Source organism: Chiloscyllium plagiosum, chromosome 39 (genome assembly GCF_004010195.1).
Source record: "Chiloscyllium plagiosum isolate BGI_BamShark_2017 chromosome 39, ASM401019v2, whole genome shotgun sequence".
Lineage (NCBI taxonomy): Eukaryota > Metazoa > Chordata > Chondrichthyes > Orectolobiformes > Hemiscylliidae > Chiloscyllium > Chiloscyllium plagiosum.
In genome coordinates this window covers 15896929-15904935 of record NC_057748.1, presented here as the reverse complement: position 1 = coordinate 15904935, position 8007 = coordinate 15896929, and positions in this window count along the sequence as shown.

Sequence of the window (8007 nt, the reverse complement as noted above, 5' to 3'; positions counted from 1 at the left end):
CTTGCCTGTCTACTTTGGATTCCAGCATCTGCAGGTTTTTTTGGTCTCTCTCTACCTTCTGTGGCAATGAATTCCATAGGTACACCACTCTCGGGCTGAAGAAGTTTCTCTTCATCTCCTTGCTAAGAAAAGAGGTCTTCTCGTTACCTTCGGGACCTGGTCTCTCCCAGGAGAAAGTGAGGACTGCAGATGCTGGAGATCAGAGCTGAAAATGTGTTGCTGGAAAAGCACAGCAGGTCAGGCAGCATCCAAGGAGCAGGAGAATCGATGTTTTGGGCATAAGCCCTTCTTCAGGAATGCATTCTAACTAATTGTCAATAGTTAGTGTACAGTCAATAAGATTAGGGAATAAGAAGGAAATATGATATTGCAGTAATAACAGAGTTAGCTCAAGGAAAGGTCGAGGCAAAAGTGAGGACTGCAGATGCTGGAAACCAGAATTTAGATCAGAGTGGTGCTGGAAAAGCACAGCAGGTCAGGCAGCATCCGAGGAGCAGGAAAATCGACGTTTTGGGCTAGAGCCCTTCATCAGGATGATGAAACGTCGATTCTCCTGCTCCTCGGGTGCTGCCTGACCCGCTGCGCTTTTCCAGCAACACATTTTCAGACCCGGCCTCTTCTACCAAACCAAGCTCCCGGTGCGGACTCGATGGGCCGAACGGCCTGCTTCCACTCTTGCGAGGATGCGGTTTCAGTTGGGCGGCGTTAGGAAAACTCCGCGGAATTTGGGGGAAAGGGGGTTAACTGTGGAGACACGGGACTGGGGCAGCGAGTGACGTGTGCGAAAGTGAAACCGGGTTGCAAATTTCCTGGAAAGTAACGGCGCGGTTTCTGTGAAATGAGGGGTAAGGAGGCGGGGTTTGGTTTCTTGTTTTAGAGAGAGAAAAAAGGAGCTGGAAGCGCTTGCGAAACTGGCGAGGCAGAAAGTTCAGGGACAGCAGCAGCAGCACAGAGAGAGAGAGTGAGTGAGTGTGTGTCTGTGCTGGGGCTCAGCCTCTGGAGAGGGGGGTGGGAGGGAGCTCCAGCCGAGCCGGGCGCTCACAAGCGGCGATGCTCCGCCAAACCAGCGCAGCGCCCACACCGTCGGAGTCAGCAGCGCCGCCGTGCCAGACCCTGCAAGTGGTCCAGCACTCGAATGACCCCCCCGCGTCTGCAGGGCTTGCACACGACCGCCGCTCGACCACTCGCGGGACTCTGAAACTCCACACGGGGAGCAGCGTGAGCTCATGAGCTGGAGCTGGAGGAGGAGGAGGTGGTGGTGAGTAAACCTTGTGGTTGGGGCGGACAAAAGTTTTCCAGGAGAAGTCACCCTGTTGTACAGCTGATCTGTGTGTGGCTTGCCCAAGTATCAACATCCTTTAACGCTGGCTGAACCAAAGAGAAACACAGAAGTTGCTTGGAAAAGCTCAGCGGGTCTGGCAGCATCTCTGGAGAGAAATCAAGAGTTAAGGTTTTGAGGTCCAGTGACCCTTCCTCAGAACACTTTTATTTACAGTTTTACAGACAACAACTTTGTTTAAGGTGCATTTTTTGACTCAGGGCTTGGAAAGAAGGCCAAACAGAGCCCCATCAACACTTAGAGGTAATGTTTCATGTTTCATGTTCCTGCTGTTAACTGAACGACTCCACCGGCACTGTTTAACAAACAGAATTAAGCCACCTTTTAATTATTGTTCATTTTGATAAGACCTAGACTGAAAAATGCCATGATTTTGAAAGCGTGCCAGAGCAGATGAAGAGATTGGGTTTAAGTGAGGGCATTGAGGGCTGTATGGCAGCTATTGGGCACCTCTCAATCAGCAGGAGGTCTCCTCGATGGAATGGGACTGACCAAAAATGGCGCCCTTCCAAGCTGACCAAGGACCTCCAACTGAAATGTTGTGCCCTCTTGCCTCTTTTTGGATCCTGACTGGTATACTTGCATGGTCAGGCAGCATCCGAGGAGCAGGAGGATTGATATTTCAGGCATAAGCCCTTCATCAGGAATGATTCTCCTACTGCTCGGATGCTGCCGATTGGCCTCCTTGGATTGGCCTCCTCCTGTGCTGCAAACATGCAGGTAAGCCAGGAGAAAGCACGGACCGCAGATGCTGGAGATCAGAGTCGAGAGTGGGGTGCCATGTTTTTCCAGCATCCCACTCTCGACTCTGATCTCCAGCATCTGCGGATCGTGCTTTCTCTTGGCTTACCTGCATGTTTGCAGCACAGGAGGAGGCCAATCGGCCCAAAATACTGGTGCCAGCTCATCTCAAAGATAACTGAGTTAGGCTCCCTCCCGTAGCCTTTCCCCATTGCCGTTCAATTTTGGGTTTCTTCTGTTGTCTTTCCAGTTCCCTTTCGGAAACGATGATGGAATCTGCCTTTATTACACTCTTGGGCAGTGTGTTCCAAGTCGAAGAATGTGGCGCTGGAAAAGCACAGCCAGTCAGGCAGCATCCGAGGAGCAGGAGAATCAGCGTTTCGAGCATTAGCTCAAAATGTCGACTCTCCTCCTCCTCGGATGCTGCCTGATCGGCTGTGCATTTCCAGCACCACACTCTTTGACTCTGATCTCCAGCATCTGCAGTCCACTCTTTCTCCCAGTGTGTTCCAAAACCTAGTCACTCACTGCAGAAACACGTTATCCCCAACTCTTGTCTGTTTTTCTCTCTCTCTCTCTCTCTCAACTACTTTGAATCTGTCCTCTGATTGTTAACTCTTCCACTAATGGGATAATCTTCGGAGGAACCTTGATTATCCAGCATTCGATTAACCAAATTCTGGATTATCCAAACAAGATCACAAGGTCCCAATGCTTGGCGAACTATGTTATCTGGCATTCAATTATCCAATATTCAATTAACGAAACCAAATATTCCCGGCCCGTGTCCTTCAGATAATGGGGTTCCTCTGTACACAGACCAGATGTCTTGTGATCTTGAAAGTCTCTGTAAAATGTTCCCTTGCTGATGGAGAACGTTGCTGTCTTTATCCATTCCAGTCTTATCCCCAGAATCTTTTGTGCCAAACCTTTTCAAAGCCGTCAAAAGCTTCCTAAAGTCTGGTGCCCAGAAAATGACACATTGCTCCAGTTGAGTTCATGAAAACTTAATTGCTTTTATAATGAAACCGAGACCTGTGGATGCTGGGAATCTGAAACAAAACTCAGAGGTTGCTGGAGAAGCGTTTTGTACTGGGTGCTGCTATTTGTTAACTTTCCTTCAGCTCAGTTGGTTGGATGGTTGGTTTGTTAAGCAGTGTGATGCCATTTTCGTCATTTATATAAATGACTTGGATGCGAGCATAAGAGGTATACTTAGTAAGTTTGCAGATGACACCAAAATTGGAGATGTAGTGGACAGCAAAGAAGGTTACCTCAGATTACAACAGGATCTTGATCAGATGGGCCAATGGGCTGAGAAGTGGCAGATGGAGTTTAATTCAGATACATGCGAGGTGCTGCATTGAGTCATAGGATCAGAGAGATGTACAGCATGGAAACAGACCCTTCGGTCCAACCTGTCCATGCCGACCAGATATCCCAACCCAATCTAGTCCCACCTTCCAGCACCCAACCCATATCCCTCCAAACCCTTCCTATATACCCATCCAAATGCCTTTTAAATGTTGCAATTGTACCAGCCTCCACCACTTTCTCTGGCAGCTCATTCCACACACATACCACCATCTGTGTGAAAAAGTTGCCCCTTAGGTCTCTTTTATATCTTTCCCTTCTCACCCTAAATCTATACCCACTAGTTCTGGACTCCCTGACCCCAGGGAAAAGACTTTGTCTATTTATCCTATCCCTGCCCCTCATAATTTTGTAAACCTCTATAAGGTCACCCCTCCGACACTCCAGGGAAAACAGCCCCAGTCTGTTCAGCCTCTTCCTGTAGCTCAAACCCGCCAACCCTGGCAACATGCTTGTAAATCGTTTCGGAACCCTTTCAAGTTTCACAACATCTTTCCGATAGGAAGGAGACCAGAATTGCACGCAATATTCCAACAGTGGCCTAACAAATATTCTGTCCAGCCGCAACATGACCTCCCAACTCCTGTACTCAATATCTGACCAATAAAGGAAAGCATACCAAATGCCGCCTTCACTATCCTATCTACCTGCGACTCCTCTTTCAAGGAGCTATGAACCTGCACTCCAGGGTACAGGTGAACAAAAGGTGAACCTGCATTTTGGGAAAGCAAATCGTAGCAGGACTTATACACTTAATGGTAATGACTCTAAAACAGCGTAGGTTTCATCACCACAATGGCTGAAGTGACCGTGAAGGACTCTTCTTCTCAACCTCTTTCCCCTTGTCTGAGGTATGGTAGCTCTTTGGTTAAATCACCACCAGTTGTTCATCTCTTATGAGTCAGCAGCTCCAGTCTGGTAAGACTATGGTGATGCACTGATTTCCCAGGGCTGTTTTATGTGTGAACACAAACTATTCATCTAAAGTAGAGGCCTTTTTGGGTTTTGTGCTCGGAAACTGCTCACAAACAACCCCAGGACCCCTTGAAAATTTTTACATGCCTCTGGGATACCACCCCGCACCACCTAGTGAATACAGACATACCCCTCGGCCACCCTCTGTGAACACTGAAAAGCCCCTGGGACAGTCTGTAAACACTGACAAGGCGAAAGTGAGCACTGCAGATGCTGGAGATTAGAGCCAAGAGTGTGGTGCTGGAAAAGCACAGCAGGCCAGGCAGCATCCGACGAAGGGCTTTTGCCTGAAATGTCGATTTTCCTGCTCCTCAGATGCTGCCTGACCTGCTGTGCTTTTCCAGCGCCACACTCTTGGCTGTAAACACTGACAAACCTGTGGGACCTTCATACTGTGTAAACATTAACACATTCTGCAGAACTCTGTGCCAGCATTGCCTCAGCACCACCTTCAAATAATGCCCCTCTCTATCTAGGGGGCTCCTGCAAAAACTGACTTAGTTCCAGACTAGGCAAAAGTGAGGACTGCAGACGCTGGAGATCAGAGTCTAGATTAGAGTGGTGCTGGAAAAGCACAGCAGGTCAGGCAGCATCCGAGGAGAAGGAAAATCAACGTTTCGGGCAAAAGCCCTTCACCAGGGATGAAGGCAGGGAGCCTCCAGGTAGAAAGATAAAATGAGGCCCCCACCATTCCCTTGCATCAATATTTAAAGACCAAAAGAAAATTGTGCTACAGAATATGACTTTTATTGCAAAATAACAATGGGGAATGGCATGCAGTAATTAAGCTGATACAGAAAAAAGTAGGGACTCCTGATGAGAAACAAACAGATATCCTATGCCATTGTTGACTGCTATGATCTGAGTAATTTTGTGGATGTCTGCATTCTAAACCCTGCAGACAAGTGTTAGCACTGCTGCCTCACAGCGCCAGAGACCCGGGTTCAATTCCCGCCTCGGGCAACTGTCTGTGTGGAGTTTGCACATTCTCCTCGTGTCTGTGTGGGTTTCCTCCAAGTGCTCCGGTTTCCTCCCACAGTCCAAAAATGTGCAGATTAGGTGAACTGGTTGTGCTAAATTGCCCGTAGTGTTAGGTGAAGGGGTAAATGTAGGGGAATGGGTCTGGGTGGGTTGTTCTTCGGAGGGTCGGTGTGGACTTGTTGGGCCGAAGGGCCTGTTTCCACACTGTAAATAATCAAATCAAATCAAACCAAAGTGCTGTGAAATTAACCTCTGAAATGGGGTTACCACCAACATTTCAGTTGCCCATAGATTTAAAAAGGCACCAGGGAACAGTCATTCTGAAAGTTAAAATGAGCTTTAGTGAGCTCCAGTTACTGTAACTCTGTCTCTTTGTTTGAAGTCGTGGGTTTTCTTGCTGTGTGGGTCTGATGTATTTGCCTGAAACCATGATGTGAGAGTTTGCTGGGGATATGATTGGGTTAAAATGTCATTAATATGTATTTTGTGCAAAAATATTAACTCTTTGCTCAGAATGTGTTAACGGAATTCAGTTGCTGCTACATTGGTTAATAGATTATCCGTCGGTGTAAGTAGGAATTGGGGCAGGTGTTTAACACTTGGTTTGTCTAATAGCACTCAGTGTACCCAAAGTTAAAATGAGCCCCAAATTATTTGCTATGAATTGTAACCTTGAACTGTCTGTTTGCAAGTCTGTCTGGTCAGGTACGTGAACCATGTGGTTCCTCTATTCATGGTTAAAAATCATACATCATCAGGTTATAGTTTAATATGTTTATTTGGAAGCACTAGCTTTCAGAGCACTGCTCCTTCATCAGGTGGTTGTGGAGTATAACATCGTAAGACACTGAATTTATAGCAATAGTTTACAGTACGATGCAACTGAAATCATATATTGAAAAAGACCTGGATTGTTTGTGAAGTCTCTCATCTTTGCGAATGACCACGTTGGTTTCAGTTCTTTCGAATGTAAATCCCAGAACTTTTTTTTAAAGTTACATTCTCAAGTGAACTTTAACAATAGATGCCATGTTGGCTCAGATAATGCATTAAAGGTGTGAGATGCCCTGTGTGAGGCTGTCTGTGCCCCAATGTTCAGACTGATTCTATTTCTAAAAAAAGGGATTTACAGAATCTTACATGGGTTCATGCAGTTTTGAGCAAAATCAAATATAATTCTGCAAGTACAAATTCACCCCACAAACTTATATATGTGTGTGTGTGCGCGCGCGCGCGCAGGGGGTATGAGTGTCTGTGAGAGAGAGAGAGTGTGTGTGTGTGTCTGTGTGTGGTGCATTGGGGTCACGTGTAGTGTGACATGAACCCAAGGTACCGGTTGAGGCCATCCCCATGGATACCGAACTTGGCTATCAGCCTTTGCTTGGCCACTTTGCATTGTTGCCTGTCCCGAAGTCTGCATTGAAGGATTGGTCACCCGAAGGTCCGAGGTCGAATGTCCCGGACCGCTGAAGTGTTCTCTGACTGGGAGGGAACACTCTGTCCATCCTATCAGCCTTTGCTTGGCCACTTTGCATTGTTGCCTGTCCCAAAGTCTGCTTTGAAGGATTGGTCACCCGAAGGTCCGAGGTCGAATGTCCCGGACCGCTGAAGTGTTCTCTGACTGGGAGGGAACACTCTGTCCATCCTCTGACTGGGAGGGAACACTCCTGTCTGTCCTTCGACTGGGAAGGAACACACAGGAGTGTTTCTTCTCAGTCGGAGTTAAAAATCACACAACACCAGGTTATAGTCCAACAGGTTTAATTGGAAGCACACTAGCTTTCGGAGCGACGCTCCTTCATCAGGTGATTGTGGAGGGCTCGATCGTAACACAGAATTTATAGCAAAAATTTGCAGTGTTCTCAGTCGGAGAACACTTCAGCGGTCCGGGACATTCGACCTCGGACCTTCGGGTGATCATCCTTCAAGGCAGACTTCGGGACAGGCAACAATGCAAAGTGGCCGAGCAGAGGCTGATAGCCAAGTTTGGTATCCATGGCGATGGCCTCAACCAGGACCTTGGGTTCATGTCACACTACAGGTGATCCCATTGCACTATATACACACACTCTCCCACAGACACTCATACCGCCAACCCCCCACACACACGCACACACACACAGATATATAAGTTTGTGGGGTGACTTTGTACTTGCAGAATTATATTTGATTTTGCTCAAAAACTGCATGATTCCATGTAAGATTCTGAAATCCCTTTTTTAAGAAATGGAATCAGTTTGAACACACTGAGCACCTCACACCTTCAATGCATTATCTGAGATGAAATGGCACCTATTGTAAAAGTTCACTTGAGAATGTAACTTTTAAAAAAAGTTCTGGGATTTAGATATGAAAGAACTGAAACCAGCATGATCATTCTAATAGGTGATCATGACTTAACAAACAATCCAGATTTTTTTCAATATATGATTTCAGTTGCATCACACTATAAACATTTGCTATAAATTTTGTGTTTTACAATCTTGTTGTCCACAGCCACCTGATGAAGGAGCAGCGCTCCGAAAGCTGGTGCTTCCAAATAAACCTGTTAAATTATAACCTGATGTTGTGATTTTTAACTTTGTACACCCCAGTCC